The sequence below is a fragment of the Balaenoptera musculus genome, chromosome 4, assembly GCF_009873245.2.
Source record: "Balaenoptera musculus isolate JJ_BM4_2016_0621 chromosome 4, mBalMus1.pri.v3, whole genome shotgun sequence".
Classification (NCBI taxonomy): domain Eukaryota; kingdom Metazoa; phylum Chordata; class Mammalia; order Artiodactyla; family Balaenopteridae; genus Balaenoptera; species Balaenoptera musculus.
The window spans coordinates 54,998,511-55,017,515 of NC_045788.1; the positions used below are offsets into that span (position 1 = coordinate 54,998,511).

Here is a 19,005-nt window from a genome sequence, read left to right on the forward strand (position 1 = left end):
CACACACACACACTCCATCCCGTGTGTCCTCCTTTCCATTCCTCCCCCTCTTTTTGCGCTAAAATGGCAGAAGACTATATAAGATCTTCTGCCTCCATTTTTTTTCATTTAAATGTATCTTTGAGAAGATCCTATAAATACTACAAGAAAGTCATAAACACCAAATCTAAACAAAACCTGTAAAGAAAACAATTTACACAAAACATCTTTCACCAGATGTTAAAACTGGTGACCTCTGCTGGCAGGACATATGGAAGCCCAAGGGCTAAGAAGTAATCCCCTTGAGGGTCTGTGAGTTTTTGCACAAAGAATACAAAACTATTTCCCTGATACAGAAACAGACTTCACTCCTAACCCCAGTCTAGGATCTCACAAATGTATATTGCTTACTAAGGAAAAACACAGAAAGGTGATTTAGGGAAAATCCATCACTTTAGTGGTGAAAAAATTTTAAGTACATAGGGTATTACATTTTAAAATAAAAAGATGCCCAAAAAATCGCTATAACTACAAACAGCATCTAAAAATTCACACACGTATGATAAATTTTATCCCATAAAAGAACAATTATACGGAAAAAGAAAAAAATATTAAGGGAATTCATTCATTATCTATTCCCATTACCTTACTTCAGAAACCCAAAGCAGATGACCCAATTGCCTTACACCGTCAGTTAATGACACCTGATAGCCACAAAATAGAAATAGAACAAAATTAGTATGCAGTCTACCCAATTAGCCTTTTTAAATTAAGGGGAAAGCATAAAAATCTTCTTCCTAACCCATAAGCTGTGTTCTATTAACAGTTGAATGTAACCACCAAAATATGCTATTAACTAAACTTTTCTGACGAGGTGTTTGCTTACGCTAATGTCAAGTAGTTCCTATTATTCTATAAAGTGTAGATTTTCAGGCCTTAAATACGCTAAGAAAATTTAGAACTCTCTCAAAAAAAAAAAAAATCACAAAATCAAATGACAAAAATCTCAGAATTTTAATACAGGAACTGACTGTATAAGTACTGATAGAATGAAAGAGCAAACTTTAGGTAGCATTTCATCTGATCCTCTTACACATTTCTAGAAGCTAAATGACTTTACCCATGTAACTATGGCTTTGCAAAACATGGCAAAAATTCATTTGCTTAATACTGAATTCACATTAAAATGCTAGCCACCATTCAAGTAGATAAGCAGTAAGAACAAAAACACAAACATCCACTTAACAATCAAGTCGTTGCCTACTCACCTATGGTCAGCTAATCTATGACAAAGGAGACAAGGATATACAATGGAGAAAAGACAGTCTCTTCAATAAGTGGTGCTGGGAGAACTGGACAGCTACATGTAAAAGGATGAAATTAGAACACTCCTAACACCATACACAAAATAAACTCAAAATGGATTACAGACCTAAATATAAGACCGGACACTTAAAACTCTTAGAGGAAAACATAGGAAGAGCACTCTTGGACGTAAAGCACAGCAAGATCTTTTTTGATCCACCTCCTAGAGTAATGGAAATAAAAACAAAAATAAACAAATGGACCTAATGAAACTTAAAAGTTTTTGCACAGCAAAGGAAACTACAAACAAGACCAAAAGACAACCCTCAGAATGGGAGAAAATATTTGCAAACGAATCAACGGACAAAGGATTATCTCCAAAATATATAAACAGCTCATGCAGCTCAATATTAAAAACCAAACAACCCAATCCCAAAAATGGGCAGAAGACCTAAATAGACATTTCTCCAAAGAAGACATACAGATGTCCTAGAGGCGCATGAAAAGCTGCTCAACATCACTAATTATTAGAGAAATACAAATCAAAACTACAATGCGGTATCACCTCACACCAGTTAGAATAAGGCATCATCAGAAATCTACAAACAACAAATGCTGGAGAGGGTGTGGAGGAAAAAGGGAACCCTGTTGCACTGTTGGTGGGGAATGTAATTGATACAGCCATCATGGAGAACAGTATAGAGGTTCCTCAAAAAACTAAAAATAGAATTACCGTATGACCCAGCAATCCCACTACTGAGCATATACCCAGAGAAAACCACAATTCAAAAAGACACATGCACCCCAATGTTCACTGCAGCACTATTTACAATAGCCAGAACATGGACGCAACCTAAATGCCCATCGACAGACGAATGGATAAAGAAAATGTGGTACATATGTACAATGGAATATTACTCAGCCATAAAAAGGAACGAAACTGGGTCATTTGTAGAGAGGTGGATGGATCTAGAGACCGTCATAGAATGAAGTAAATCAGGAAGAGAAAAACAAATATCGTATATTAACGCATATATGTAGAACCTAGAAAAATGGTACAGATGAACCGGTTTGCAGGGCAGAAATTGAGACACAGATGCAGAGAACAAATGTATGGACACCAAGGGGGAAGTGGAGGGGGGTGGTGGTGGTGGTGTGATGAATTGGGAGATTGGGATTGACATGTACACACTGATGTGTATAAAATGGATAACTAATAAGAACCTACTGTATAAAAAAGTAAAATTAAAAAAAAAAACCAATCAAGTCGCTGATCACCTAGTTATGATGCCTATCATTCAGTGTGCTAAAAAAGACACAATGCGGGAGGGAGGGAGGGAGGGAAGAGAGGAAAGCACTGGTACCAACTTTGATCTCAGACAAAATAAAGATACCAAGATATAGGTTGATATCTAGTTCTTAGAAAGTAAAAATTCTTCACTCTGTTTAAGTAGTTAAAAATGTAAAACATCTCCTTTGTTTAAAAAAAATGTTTGAGAGTCCAGAGTGCAATTTCACATAAAGAAGAATATAAAAAAGACAATGACCATCTCTGACCCTTGGCCCCCATGTTTTCTTCTGTATTTTAAATTCTACCTCCTGAAAGAAACTTTCAATAGATAAAAGGAAAACAGGTGGCAAACTTCCCAGTTTAAACATTCAATACTTATTCTTCCTCATTCATTCCTCAAACTGTTCATTTTGCATAAATGTCTTACTTAATCTGGACACTCTTTATGCTTACTGAAATTTAATTTTTGATCTTTCAGCATGACCCTTATAGTTTGATTGTACTATTTCTGAGTTATGAATCTAAGCTCTCATAAAGCAGGGTAACATCCAACTCATTTTGTTTGACACTGAAACCCTCATATTTTAAAACTCTAAATATTAAAAATTTCAAAAAGACATAATACCAAAATAGCTGCCTTTAGAATAAATTACCCAGGTTGTTTGGCACATCTTTAACACAAAAAACTATTAAAGAGGGACTTCCCTGGTGGTCCAGTGGTTAAGACTCCCCACTTCCACTGCAGGTGGCACAGGTTCGATCCCTGCTCAGGGAACTAAGATCCCCCGTGCCACGTGCCCCCCCCCCAAAAAAAAACAAACTATTGAAGAGAGATAGTTACAACGACATTCTTCTGGTAGACTAAACCCACTGACACTATATGACAGATGATACATGTTAATACATTCATAGTAATGGCTCAAATGGGACTCCAATGTGGTCAGAATCCTGTCACACATACTGAGAGCTAGAAACATAATCTTATTTAGACATACTACTAAGAAAATAACAAGCAAAAAAACCCTGAGGATTAAAAAAATAAAATCCAAAATCTTAAGTTTCATAACAACTAACACAAATATAACCAGATAAAGCAAACTTAGTGTGACATGATTCCCAACTAGACTAGGTTTTTCACCAGGACTGTGGCTACTATTCCAGGATTAAGAGAATAAAACTATCCATTTCCATTTCACTCTAAATGTTGACTAGATATTTTTTTCCCCTTCCTTGTCAACACTGCCAACATGAAAATTCAAATTAATGGTTAAATGTGACTATAGTACAACTAAACTTTGAAAGTCTAACTCAAAGAGAAGCTTCTGCCACATCAACAAGAGTGAAACAGGACTGTCACTGTTATTTTAACAAGGGCCCTTGTAGAAGCAATCCATTTTATTACGAAGATAGTATAATACAAAAGTCAAGAGTTTTGCTACGTACTATAAGGAAAGTGGCCCTTTCCTTCAAGAAATGTAACATTTGGTTGAGGCGATGTGACACATACTCACAAAACGATAAATAATTATGGAGTTTGTGATACTCATTAAATGCGATGAAATCTCAAAGAAATATCCTGAGTCAGGACAGCCAGAAAAATCTTCATGAAAGTGGGACTGAAACTAGGCTATTAAAAGGATAAAGGGAAGGAACAGCATGCACAAAGGCAGAGGAGTAATGAGTATGACAAAACTGCAGTATTCGATAGGCAGGCAAGAATCCCAGTTGGAGAAGAGTGGGAAATACGGCTGAATAGGCTAGAATGGAGCCTTAAAAGCCAGACTTGAAGCAGATGAACTACGTCCAGCTGCCAAAGGGAAGCCATTATGGGTTCTTCAGCAGGGGAACTGACGTCATGAAACCAGTATTTAAATAAATTACACTGTTGGTGATTAGAGAAGACAGAATGGAGAAGAAGATATCGAGCAACCTACTTGAAAAGTAATGCAATAACCCAGAAACCTAAAACCATTCATTCATTCTCTCCCTCACTCACTGAGAAAACAGACTGCTAGTTAAGAACACTGGCCTAGGGACTTCCCTGGCGGTCCAGTGGTTAACAATCCACCTTCCAATGCAGGGGACGTGGGTTCGATCCCTGGTCGGGGAACTAAGATCCCACATGCCGAGGGGCAACTAAGCCCTCACGTGTGCGTGCGCGCACGCGCTCTAGAGTCTGCACGTGCCACAACTAGAGAGAAGCCTGTGCGCCGCAACAGAAGACCCCGCACGCCACAACTAAGACCCGATGCAGTCAAATAAATAAAAATTTAAATAAATAAGAACACTGGCCTAGAAGTCAGACACCCTGGACCTAAACCCCTCTCTGCACCCCTTACTACCTGAGCCTTGGTCTCCATGCTGTTAGTAATCAGGATAGCAGTCGCTTAGATTGTCACAAGTACCTGTCAAAGCACCTTCGTAATCCTGACACATAGAACTCTAGTAGTCGTTAACATTACTGCTGAATTAAGAACGATAAAAAATGGGAAGGGAAAATAAGACAAGATTCAAAGGTATTTCAGAGGAACACAACCTCCAAGCAGAACTGTCTTGACAGCAGCTGAAAATGTAGAACAAGAACACAGATGAAAGGTTGAAGCTGGAGAAAACAATAACCTACTTAAAAAGTAATCACTCCAATTTTAAAAAGCAGATCCTAGGTACTGCCAGATCCAGCCTCGAACAATAAAATCCCTTTTTATTTAAAAAGAGTAAGAAAATGTTTCAAATGCTGCAAGCAGATTTAAAAAGTCCAAGCCCAAGTGACAGAAGAATGGCAACAAAGACACACAAAAGACCCACCACTACCTACACCAAGCACGGAACTTGGTATTGTTTCCACTTAGTGTTGAAATCCAACCTAGGGCTTCCCTGGTGGCGCAGTGGTTAAGAATCTGCCTGCCAATGCTGGGGACACGGGTTCGAGCCCTGGTCCGGGAAGATCCCACACGCTGCAGAGCAACTAAGCCCGTGCGCCACAACTACTGAGCCAGCGTGCCACAACTACTGAAGCCCACATGCCTAGAGCCCATGCTCCACAACAAGACAAGCCACTACGATGAGAAGCCCATGCACCGCGACAAAGAGTTACCCCCACTCTCCACAACTAGAGAAAGCCCACACGCAGCAACGAAGATCCAATGCAGCCAAAAATAAATAAATAAATAAATTTTTAAAATAAAATGAAATAAAACCCAACCTAATTCTTCAAGTAAGCCTTAAATCACAACTTCAGGAGTAAATAAATTATGCCAAGCTTATTTCGACTATTTTGCCCAAAAATTCAGGAAATAAAACTGCCAAATACATTCTATGACATTATGCCCCTACTTAAAAAACAAGCAAATAAAATGTAATACAAAGAAACAAACTTCAAATCCAAACCCATTATCATCCTCAACAACTCACATTTTCATGATGCTTGTTTGTCAGCTACTGTTCTCAGCAACTTACACAAGCGATGCTTTTCATTATAGTTTGATTTACAACGTTGTGCTAATAATTTCTGCTGTACAGCCAAGTGACTCAGTTATACACATATATACATTCTTTTTATATATATATTTTTTCCATTATGGTTTACCCCCAGGGGATTGGCTATAGTTCCCTGTGCTATACACTAGGACCTTGCTGTTTACCCATTCTAAATGTAATAGTTTACATCTACCAAACCCAAACTCCCAGTCCATCCCTCTCCCTCTCCCGCACCACCTTGGCAACCACAAGTCTGTTCTCTATGCCTGTTGAGTCTCTTTGTTTTGTAGATAGGTTCACTTGTACTGCATTTCAGATTCCACATATAAGTGATATCATATGGTACTTGTCTTTTTCTTTCTGACTTACTTCACTTAGTATGATAATCTCTAGCTGCATCACACATACAACTCTCTTAATCCTCTCAACTCTTTGAAGTTGACCGTCCCATTACACAGAGGAGAAAACTGAGACATAGCTGAGTTACTCCCCCAAGGTGACATAATTAGTAAGGGATGGTGCCTGAGTTTGAAGCTGCGCAGTTCACCTTGAGAACCCCTGATAGAATCAGTATGCTGCACAAAAAGACTTTTATGATTTTTCTTACACAAGTTTTCAGAAATACGTGAGATACTCTTATTTGCTTTTCCTTCTTAATTAATTGTAGGTATGGAACCACGTTTCCTTATTTCTGCTGGCAGTATGTGGAGAGGCTATGTCACCGCTGTTAATCTAAAAGTAGGAAATACAGCAGTTGACAAGAAGATGGCATCTTATTAAACAGTTCTAGAGAGTTAAGACAATGGTATTTGAGCCCTATGAATTTCATTTATCCATGCAATCACTTGACCCAGTTAGTAGAGCTCCCAAGTACAGAATTATAAATTTGATTGGAAACACTAGTTTTTGCAAGGATATCTAAAGACTGACAAAACAGCTGAAACTTTGGCACAGCTACAGTCATCTAGAAAGAACATGGACTAGGGCTCAGACAGACCGAGGTTTAAATCCTAGTTCATCATTTGATCCTTTTGTGGCCTTGAACAAGTGAATTAACTTATCTTGACCTTGCTGTTTCATCATCCACAAAAAGAGCCCAATACTACCCACCTCAGAATTAGCCTGGGATATAAATGACATAGAAAGCACCTCACACCTTTCCTATAGTATAGCCCAAGCAGAGTCCCTTTCCTTGGACTCTTGCAAACAGGACAGTTAACTGTACTCTTAGGGAGTCCAATCCCAGAGGAGGTGAACAGCAAACCTCTCCAGCATAAGCTCTCTCACACAGGTTTTTTTTTAAATTCAAGTATCTATTGGTGATAGAGCAGGAGATACCACCATGGGGTCTCCAAACCAGACTATACTCTTACCAATTCTTTACTACACAGCCCTGGGGTCTTAGCCCTTCTGTACTATGGGGATGTATAATGTCTCAATGTTAGCTGCTTTCTCTTTTTGCATGTCAGTGACTTAAACTCTAAACATCGTTTGAAATGAGTCAAATTTCATGTACTAGAAAAATACAAAGTCCCAGACAGTGCCAACATTTCTGCCATCTCTCTCTCCCCGACTTACTACTATTCATATTCTTCTCAATTCTTTTTATACAAATAACACAGAAAATGAACAAACCCAACAAATTATTTCTTCATCAAAATGTGTCAAGTCAGAAATTCTTTGTAGTAATAACTGCTGTAGTATATTGGAGAAGAACTCCTTTATTAGCTACTCATTTGACAAGGTCGTACTTATATTTCATTGTTATATATGAACAGATGTATTCGTTCAACAGGTTGTCATTTAAAAGGTCCATTAGTCACATCTCTTTTTATCAGTAACCCCTAATGTTTATAGTAAGCTTCTGCCCTTTCTGCATATTAGCTTGAAACTCTCCCAGTAGAAAGGAAGCAGTTACTTCTCGTTCTCTCGATAGGCATGTATCATGGTAAGCGTGATAAATCTTATGGTGTGAACACAGGTAACAAAGATTCCTGAACATGCGTAAAAATGTATTAAAATATTTGCCTCTTTGAAGCAACCAGTGAAAAAATACAACCTTCACAAAGGGCCAATCCATTTACCACGGGTATCTCCCATATTAATAACCAAAGCTGGTACACGTTGAAATAAAAACATCTTATAAACTAATGGTGAGCTCTGCAACAATTTTTATGTCATTAATAAGTACCTTAATTAAGTTCCTTAACAGTAAGAAAAACTTTTTCCACGTACATATTGTTTTCATCCCCCATACAGTTTAGTATTTTGCCCTCTAGGTCTGATTCTAACAACTCAAATGACAAAAAATAGTAGTTACTTATGGACTTAATGGTTGGGATTACATATATCACATGGTGCATAACAGCAGAACTGGGAGAAAAAATTCATATTCCAAAGAAGCAGGAAAACCTCGATTTAAGAGCAAAAAGTATAAACACGAATCACTCGCCTAACCACTTTCAGGCATATTTTCTTTCTGCTGTTCCTCCTCCACAGGTAAACGCTAACTATTTCTAGAACGCGCTCAAGGATAATTTCCGAGGCTTGCTTGCCATGAATTCCCATGATACAACTCAGCACACACACAGTTTTCATGGAGACAAAGGTGCCCTATTTCCCTAGACTACAAACTTATTAAAATGGTGAGAACATACAGTTCCAGGAAGTCAAGATTACTAAAATACACCAATGCAGCATGGGTCTTATTTAACAAAAAATGAAAATAAACCACAATGGGAAAACCAAAAAGTCACTCACTCTATCTTCAACGTGTAACCAGGATATTTATTACTTTTTTTTAAGGTAAGTAGATGAAAACACCACCAGGGCCTTATATTATCCAACCTGATAAAGGAGTCTTTAGGGAAAAAAAAAGGGGGAAAGAGAAACGATTAATTATATGGGGGAGGGAGAATCAAACCGTTCAGACTAAAAATAACCCACATTTCACCCACCAAATTTTATTAACAAGCTTGTTGAGATCAGCGTAAGGGTCTTGTTCAGAAAACAAGAAAGCCAAAAGTCAACTTCCCTCTGTCAACTATAATCACATAGGTACTAAAACTCTTCACCCTGATGCCCACAGAGTCCACGGTTTTAAGTAAACTCCAGACACTGAGGAAAAAACCTAGTTTTTAACTAGGTTCCAACACTTTTGCCATTTGTGATCACCAATTTATTTTCGAGAATATTATTAGATAACCTAACAACGGGAGCGTCTTTTAAGAGCCATTACAACCCAAATTTTACATGAAACACACCATTTTCACAACCTAAATTTATTTTCGGTTGCCACTACAAAGTGCTGCCTGTTTCAGCAAATTAGGAACTTCCAAAAATACTGAACACGCTAACACACGCATGGCTTCCCTCAAGCTGCCATTTCAGATTAATATTTCACTTATAAAAGTCTGCTTCTGTTCGAAAAATGACATCGGTTGCAATGAGGAAGTTACCGATAAACCACTCTCACAACGTGGCCTTTACACTGTCAGAAAATAATGTGACTCTGAGCCACCCAAAACTTACCAGGAAGCTGGCAATAACTTTGCCAATTCTACACTTCTGAACCCAACTTCAAAGAGGCTCTATCAAATACCTCCTCAAGACGATAAAAAGCACTAAGTTACAAATAAACACGTCCCGGAGCGCGGCCGCGCGCCCCTCCCCCGCCCGCGCCCGCGCGCCCGCGCCCCCGCCCCCGCCCCCGCCCGGGACGCGCGGCCCTAACAGCCGCCCGCAGCCCCCAGCACGCCGGCCAGGGTCGCCGCGCCGGGCCCGGGGCCGCGCCGCGGTAGGGGAGCGGATTTCCATTGCTGCCTGAGGTTTAACAAAATAACGTGCACCGAAGAGATCCCTCTCCCCTGCTAAAAATAGGCTATAAAGGAGTCGGCCTCATGATGGCTCCTTGATTCAATTTGCTGCAAATTCTTTCCTGAAAGCCTCCCGCACATACACACACACACACAAAATGGGGGTGTAAATGCAAGAAGGGTGGAAGGGGGGAGAAGGCCGAGATGCACATTTTCGGGGACAACAACATAATAAGGGTGAGGATCCCCCGGGACCAGGAAAGGGTAGGGGGTGGGCAGGCACGTGAGCATTTCAAAGAAGCCTGAGAGCAAAAAGGGGGATGGGGCACCCTAAATGCCTTCCCTCCCCTCCCCCGCCAAACCCCCAGCTCCCCGAAGGGCCAAGTTGAAAAATGCATGTTCCACTTGCGCCCATCCCCCCCCGGCGGCCCGGCGCCCCCCGGCCGCCTCCGCCCGCGCCCCCCGCCCAGGCCCGCGGCCGCCCCCACCCCCGGGGCCGGCCCCCGGCGCTTACCTGGAAACCGTGGCCTCCAACGCCGCTCCCCCCTCCCGGGAATGGAGACACAAGGAAATTCCCCTCCTCGCCGCCGCCGCCACCTCCAACCACCCCCAAAATAACCCCTCCGGGGGGTGAGAGGCAATTATAACCCCGGCGAGCGGAGGGCGGGGGGATGGGCGCCGGGCGGGCGGGGGCGGGGAGCGCGGCGCGGGTCCCCAGGTGGCGAGCGGAGGTGCTCCCGCCGCGGGGGGAGGGGGGGGGCGCACGCGGCCGGCGGCGGGGGGAGGCGGCGCGCGGGGGAAGGGCGCGAGCGGGGAGAGGAATTGAGGCAGAAGGTAAAAGCTGTTACTAAGGGAAAGAGCCAAACGGTTCGGAGCAGCCAACGGCTCAGACACTCAACACTGGGGAGAGAGGAATGGGGACCAGCCAGGCACAAATGAGCTCGCGAGGCCCGCGGCGGCGGCGGCGGCGGCGGCCGCGCAGCAAAACAAACCCAAGCGGCCTGCGCCGGGCGGGCGGGCGGGCGCGCGGGGGAGGGGCCGGCGGGGGAGGGGCGCCGCGGACGCGGGGAGGAGGTGGCGGCGGCGCGCGGCGGAGGGGGAGGGGGGCACCGCCAGCCCAGCTCCTCTTCCTCCTGCCCGCCGCGGCGGCGCTGGGGGCTGGGTGGGCGCGGCGCAGGCTTTTAAAAAGAAAGACAGACCTGCGGCGCTCCGAGGTGTCGCCGGGCCCCCGGCCGCCCCGCCCCCACCGCCGTGCGCGGCCGGGTGCGGGGCAGCCTGGGTGTTGGCTGCGCGGCCCCGGGCCCGCTGGGGGCGGGAAGGCTTGCGCCGCCTCGGGGGGGAAACGCCGGTTAGCTTTTCTGGGGAGGCCGGCGGGCCTCCCGCGTGTTCGGGGGCGGCCTGGCCCCGCGGGCACCCGGGCTGCGCGGCGCGGCCGGCGGGCCACACGCACGCGGTGAGCATGTGAGGGGAGCGCGGCGCAGGCATCATATGGACGTTTGTTTGTGAAAAGATCTGCACGCACCTTTGTGTGCGTAAATACATATGTTTCTCGGAAGCGTACCTGGAAAGGTGCTTTATCTGTAATAAGCGATATTCAAAATGTAATCCAGAGCACGGCATCTGTGGAGAAAACACACACAAGAAAAGGGTTTTGATACTAAACACAAAGCTGTAATTGAAGTGTTTATGCCCAAATGTACTGTGAATTAAACATATGGTGGTATTTATCGTCTGGTGGGTCTGTTTGAAAGGTTTGGTCGATCAGTTCTCGTTTCACAAAAATAAAATAATGTACCTAAATGTTTACTAAACATATATACCTCTACGGCAGCAAAGACAGTAGAAGTATATCCACTTTGTGTACTTCTTGCATGTGTGTAGCACATCAAGGCGGTTTATAGAGTGTAACTTAGGTGAGTGATAATGTGACAATATGATGAGTGCAGCGGGTTGTTTTTAAAAAGGGAGGCACCTCACAGTTTTTGAAACAAATGTGTTCATCTAAGATCCTCAAAAAGCAGGTCTTGGAGCCTTCTCAGACCTTTGTATAAGCCTAGGGTAAAGAAAGCAGCTTACCCTTTTAATTTTAAGATTTGGCCTCAAAGAAACCTTTTTGTTGTTATTTTCAGTTATTGCTGTCTTCAAAGTAAACTAACATTTTTTGCAGCCTTTTTAGGTAAGGGGTTCTGCTTTCATACTTTCGTACTTTCACAACAATATTTGGAAATCGGTGTAGTCATTATTTTGAAGCAATAGCCTTTTCCTCTCAATATAAGAGACCTAAATTTTCACACCAAAAAAAAGTTCATTAGAACTTTTACACGTCTGGACTCCGGGTGGCCTAATAAGCTCAGTGATGAGACAGGTGCTTTTTTTGGCCAAGGTCAAAGGCTCTTGCCCCTGATGAGCTCTTGGAAGAGGGTGGGGAGGAGCAGCTGAAGGCCTTTCCAGACCTTTGGGGGGAGGGCAGGAGGGGCAGGAAAACCATCAGAGGAAAGGGAGTGAGATTGGAAACTCCCTCTGAACCACCAGAAAGAGAGTTCAAAGCATCTCGGTGGTTTGTCCTTAGAGCTATTTTCATATATGAAAGAGGGAATGTTAGAATAAACAATGTCACCTGATGGGAATTTAGATAACTGCAGGTTTCCAAAACACTGTGTTGAGTGTACAGGGAAACAGCACAAAGAGAGCTAGTTTTGCATTTCAGTAAGATTCTAAAGCTTAGGCTTATTTACTGGAGAACCTTTGCAAAGATGCTTTCCAGAGCACTGAGAATATAATATCTTCTTTTTTTTTCAATATTTTTAGTGACATACGTATGTATGTCACTAAGCATAATCCTCTCTTCAATTAGTAAGCTATCTCAGTACAGCTAGGGTTCATTATCTGAGCCACCCAATGAAACACATCTATTGGCCTAGCTTGTTTTTGAAGTTTCACATTGTGCCACCACTGTGCGTGGGTCCTGTCCAGGCAGCAGCTACCATAAAATCAAACCACTCATCCAGTGAATGAGGACTTCCCAACTACACCGTTTCTTAATGCGGTCGTCTCCAAACCTGGGACCCCAGACTTATCTTCCTTCAAAATGACCTCATTCCCTCCCTCAGGTTCATGGGGTCCCGGGCTTCTAGCCTGAAATTCTTATACCGTACACCAAGCTGCCTCCTTTCCTAACAGAAATTCCTAAATCGTTATTATCACAATGATAATAATAATACATGCATTTGTTTACAAGGTATTTCTGTGCATAATTGACTTCATTTGAATATCATAATAAAAGTCACCTAAGGGGACCTGTGCCATAAGCTTGTTCCTGTAAAGTGAACTTCCTCCGCTGTGCTCACTGAAGACAGACTTGAAGCACCCTTCGGACAAAAACAGTACCAAATGTGGAAAAGCCTTGATTCTCTCAGCGAAGGGGTTTTAAAGGAGGCCATATTTTGATCACTTTGATTTCTATATTCCAGAACCTATCTGATATGACATTGTGGCTTCAACATGAAATACTCAGATAAAAGAGCCACCATATAAAGGTCACATGTATTGTTACTCTGCCCACTAGTCATTCCAACACATCCAGTATACCAGATCAGAGGCCTCACCAAAATGCAAGCAATAATTAGGCACAAGAGTGAGGTAACAACCAGTTTCCAGTACTTTGTCCTAATCTAAAAGCCGTCCTTATGTTTTGAATATAAATGTTAATATGTTTCTAGAAAGGAGAAATTACTGTTACTAAGAAATTTTAAAGCAAAGAGGCACATTATGAAGAAAGTTCTCTTGAACTTTCTAGCTAACTTCTCAAGGAAGAGAAACTTCTTACCAGTAACTGTTACCAGAAGTTACATGTGTATTATAAAATGACTAAACAAATCTTGACTTGTTTTATTTCAGTAATATTACACCCAGGGGATGTGGTATGGCAAGATAGCCTATACCTTTGCAACTTTTATCACTCAGGAAATAGAACACTTTAAAATTAAGGTGGTTTAATCCCAGACCTCAGGATCTCATTACTGTATTTTTAAAGTCACCGTGATGTTTTAAGTTGTATGTATTAGCTGATCTATGTAATTAAAATATTCAAAACAAACTTAATAGCATGAAAATGGTATTTGATACCAAAAATATTATCTTGGCACTGTAACTCTCTTTCGTATTGTTACTCACCCATGAAATCAGTGGCTTTATGTCTGCAGCATTTACCCCCAAGCTTCTTGCTGGCACCCTGTGACATGTTTCTGTTTCATTTTGACTCCGTTTGTGCAATTCTTTGTCTGTGGTTCTTCCAGCTATCAGCTTTTGCCACCCACACTGATACACATCTCAGCCACACATCTCAAGATCTCAGCACACAAGCTCCTTTTCTCCATCTGTGCTTAGCATGCGACGTGTGACCTTTCCTCATCAGCGTGAACCTTGCCACAGTTTTCCATGACTCTGTGACCCGATTTCATTACAACAATGAACTTTACTTGGAGTCTTCATTTAAATTACAAAAGCAAACCAACCAACTTGCAAGTATTTATGCCTCTCAGATAATGGAAATAGCAGGTTGTATCCTGCCTTTGTGATTAGTCAGAATAGAAAACCAGCCACACACAGAGCGTACTGCTGTACCAGTCACTTACTTATACTGACCAGCCATGTGCTTCCTCAAGCAGTGCTCAAGGCCTCACATTATGTTGATGGTTTTGCTGTTCATTCATTCAACAAACTTTTCCTGAATGCTTAGCGTACCAGGCACTGTTCAAGAAGCTGTTTACAGTAAACCAAACACAGCCCCTACTCGCATGGAATTTACGGTCTAGTCCAGTCAGGTGGGGGTTAGGAGGACAGACAGACTTTCAGAAACTATGTCTGCATCAGACTATCGTTTGACTTCTGTAACAAAGACAGTATAAAAAATGGCTTAAACAAAATAAAAGCTTATTCTCTAACATGGCCATTCAAATGTAAGCATTCCAGAACGGATAAGGTATCAAGGACCCAGATTGTTCTACTAGCTCGACACGTATCTCCTCCCTAGTGGTCTAAGGTGGCTTTTCTAGCTCCCACAATCACATTCAAATTCCAGCCACTGGGCCAGAAAGAAGGACAAATAGAGGACTCGTCCTGGCAGTTGTTCTTATCACTTCTACTCGTACTTAACTGGCCAGAACTTGGGCATATGACCATACCTAGCTGCTAGTGAGTCAGGGAGATAACAGGTACCAAGCTTAAGTAAAATAAGGTGGGGAGAGGGTTGGGAGCATATGTTAGTTTAGATAGGGCTTTTAGAAGAGGCTGCTCAGTTAAGGTGATCTGTGAGCAGGAAACGAAATGAAGTTGCGGGGGTGAGTGGCAAATATCAGAAGAAGAAGGCAGAGGGAATGTCAAATATAAAAGAACAGAGGCAAAAGCAAGCGTGCTGTATTCTAGGAATAAAAATGATGCCAGTTCACTGGCACAAAGTCAGCCAAGGAGTGGCGGGAGAGAGAGCCAGGGACCACATGTGAAGGCCTTTTTCTTTTCATGAGATGGAAAGCCATTGAAAGGTTTTGAGTGGAGAAGTGACTTGACGTGACTTCTGTTTTACTATGCAGAGTGTTAAGTGCAATAGTGCGACAGTGGAAAGGGGACAACTAGTTAGGGGCTAGTGCAGAAATCCCAATGAGAGGTTGGCTGCATGGAGGATGGTGGCAAGAGCTGGTTAAAAGAAGCTAAACTCTGTGTACATTTTAAACAAGGATCAGGAAATATATTTGTGGCATGCGAGAGAAACACAAGACTCAAAGATGCTGCTGAGATTTTAGACCAAGCAAGTAGAAGAATGGAATGTCCATTTATCAAGATGGGAGAGTCTGGGAGAGGAGAAAGTTTATGAGGGAAAAATCAAGAGTTTTGTTTTAGAGTTTGATGTGACAATCAGACATCCCCGTGAAGATGTCAAATAGGGAGCCAGATATACATATCTGGTGTTCAGAGGAGGTATCAGAGCTGAAAATATAACGCTGGGACTCATCAGTTAAGTAAGGATATTTGAAATCACAGATCTGGATACAAGCGGCTGGAGAGTGAGTGTAGGTAAAGAAGAGTTCTCTATTACCTTCAGCTGTCTGCTGCCCCAAATGTCTCCCCTGCTCTTGATGAGCTCAGAAGCCTAAACATATTTTATCACGGGTGGATATAAGGTGACATTCTATCTGTGCAAGGACATTGATGGAAAGAAACCATGGGTCATATTAATGGCTACCAGTTATTGAAGCTTATTGCTTGTTACCAAGCACTTTTATCTTTGCTGTCCCTAATTTTCTCAAAAACCTGTAGAGGTAAATAATACTGTTATCTCAGTTTGACTCATAAGGAAGCTAAAGTAACAAGACCAAATAGCTTATCTAAGTTCACGTGGCAAATGGCAAAACAAGAATTTGCACTCGAGGCTGTCTGAGAGCCTTGTCTGCTTTTCCACTGAGTGCAACTAAGCAGGTCAAGGCAAGAAAGTGCAAGTGTTTGCTGCAAAATCCTTCCATGAATGGAGGAGAGAAATGCAAAGTGGAAAAAAGGAGAAACTGCTTCAGGGGAGGAACCACATCTTAATCTCATTTATATGACCCACATCTCCAGATCAGAATCTCAAAAAATGCTTATTGAATACAGTGGTTATAATCAACCAGCTGCATTCAGTCACTTGCACTCTGAGCTATTAGTGCATCTACACAAGGAAGAAAGGATTACACAAGGAAGACCTTCGCCCCACTCACTCCGTACCTCTCACCACCTCCAGTGCTCCCACGTGGCAATTTGGGTGTGGCGTGTTCTCGAAGACAGGTTTTTGTGGGCAAAGAAGGCAAATATGTTGTAATTCAGTTTTATTATTACAAATTTGAAAACATAGTTTTCCTTAAACTTCAAGCTCCATATCTAAGTCTCTCTTTTAAGTGAATGCTTACAATCTGGTCAATTAAATTCCTTTGATTATTAAACTTCATTTATACATTTAATGTATTCAATCTTCTTTTTAAAATACTTCATGCTCAAAAAACAAAAGAATCACAAGTAATGCTCATAAATATAATAAACTAATTATAAAATATGATGAATCTTAAGTTCGTTTGAACATAACAAACATACAGAGTTAATAAAATTCTCATATCTTTTCACTGGAAATCACAAATCTAAATCAATACAGAGCTCACATAGAGGTTTAAACTGGCATCACAAGGACAACCTGTCAGGCATTCTAAAACGTCAAATTATCTTAAACATCACAAATGTTTAAAACACCAAATACAAATATTCACAAGTTATTTCTAAGCATAGAATAAAAAATTTACTTTAGTAGACTTAAAAAGTTTAAGTACATAAGCTTTAGTAAGTATTGATATACTTATCTCTTATTTAACTTTATGCTTTACTGAGGCTAAAAGAAACATGCTTTAATAAAAAATTCTACTGGCCCGTTGACTTAGGGTAAGTGGCTAATTGTCCTGAGAGGTCTGGCTGGAGATGCAGACATTGGATAGTATTTTCTCACAGCTGATAAGATATACTGAACCCTCCTTAATGCCGCCAATGGGAACCCCAAATTCTTGCCTACAGGTGGGTAGTGGTCTTGCCACCGTTCCTGCTCACAGATTCTGGCTGAACTACTTCTTCCAAGTGATTGGTATTTGTACCCCTACTGCTAGATTGCTGACACACATAGCGAATTCAACCAATTTATAAACTATTTCATTTTATTCTGAATTGTTTGTATTTTTTTCTTCTCTGATGGGACTACAATTCTTACAGAAATTAACTGTGCACATTCTCATGTCGTGGCTGGCTCTGCAGTTCTGAACCACACCACAACACACACCCACACACACACACACACCCTATTATGGCCACTGGAAAGTGAGCAGACTTCACTTATAAGAATACGCCAAATGCCCTTATGTTAAGATTTCTTAAATTGGTTCCACTCATCGTGGGCACATAGCCTGCACTTGGGGAATAAAGGTTCAACATTAAGAAGTCTGGGAAATCTCACATGTTAAATCCACCTTCTGGAGATTTGCAATGTTCGTTAGCATATTAAAGACTGAGAAACTTTTGCAGTATGAAATCTTATAAACCCTTTGAACCCCCTTTTAAAGACATACCTTTCAAAATCTTGCAAAGCTAGCATTCTGTGGAACGCATTTGGTAAATTGTGTTCAAATTTGGTAAATGTCTTTAATTCTTGATCTTTTATTTTTCTACTTTTTGGAGATCAAAGCTTAGATATACAACTAAATGGGCTTCCTAATACTTCCCTTCCCCTAAACTTATCCCACCCAGCCACAGACAGAACTGAATAGTCACAGCCCTTCCCCACAGGGGAAACTGCTCTCCCAGGGGCAAAGGGCGAGGGAAATTATGTGTCCCGTGGCAAGTCCCCTCCAATATGAGAGGGGAAGTCACTGAGCACCTGTGCTCACTTCCTTCCGACACTCTTGAAAGTCACTGTCCTTTGCAGAGACTCAGAGAACTCCTCATGGGGCACAGGACCTCCCTCCCCTTCTACAGCTTTTGATGTTGTGATCTCCTTGAGCAACACAAAGGAGAGACTGTGTATGCCAGTACCCAGGTTATTATTGAATCAAATAAAATGAACTTGATTTTAGACACATTAGTGATAGGTATAACCACCACAGGGCTAGTGTAGAGGTCAGAGGAACTGGGTTCTAGATGCAGCTCTATCCGAGTTGTGTGTAATCTTAGACAAAGCAACAACCAGCTCAGAACTCAGCTTCCTCATGATAAAGTAGGGAGCACATTAATAAGGATTGCTCCAAAGCGGCCAGTTCTGCATGGCCACACCACATCACCCTGCTCACTGGCAGGCCCACAGCCCATCTCATCACTCAGTCAACATCTGTCGGTGACTGCCGTGTGCCAGCTATTTCACAGGGCTGTCGCATGCCTCTAATGAAATAGTGTTTGTGAAAGCAGATCACAGTCCTCCTTTCAAAAGCAAGGTATTTTTAGTCATTATTCTGCATAATAAAAGGTATAAAGAATAAGAGCTATGGGAAGCCTCTTAAACACATTTCACCTGTTTCTCGAAGTCTTGCCTACCCCCCCCCCGGGGGTGGCCTGACTAACTGAGAGCAGAAGTCACTTTGAGCA

General features: G+C 42.0%; 1 protein-coding gene across 6 annotated transcripts in view; it reads right to left on the reverse strand.

Moving 5' to 3' along the window:
* TBL1XR1 (TBL1X receptor 1) overlaps positions 1-10,548 on the reverse strand; it is a 176,833-nt gene extending 166,285 nt beyond the window's left edge. For 3 of the 6 annotated variants that reach the window (XM_036849952.1, XM_036849955.1, XM_036849953.1), the window contains exon 1: positions 9,584-9,692. The gene's annotated coding sequence lies outside the window, so the exon portion shown is untranslated. Of the gene's footprint in view, positions 1-9,583; positions 9,693-10,381 lie in introns of those variants that run through there. The other 3 variants (XM_036849951.1, XM_036849954.1, XM_036849957.1) reach the window with 2 other exon arrangements.
* Positions 10,549-19,005: the final 8,457 nt, after the last annotated feature.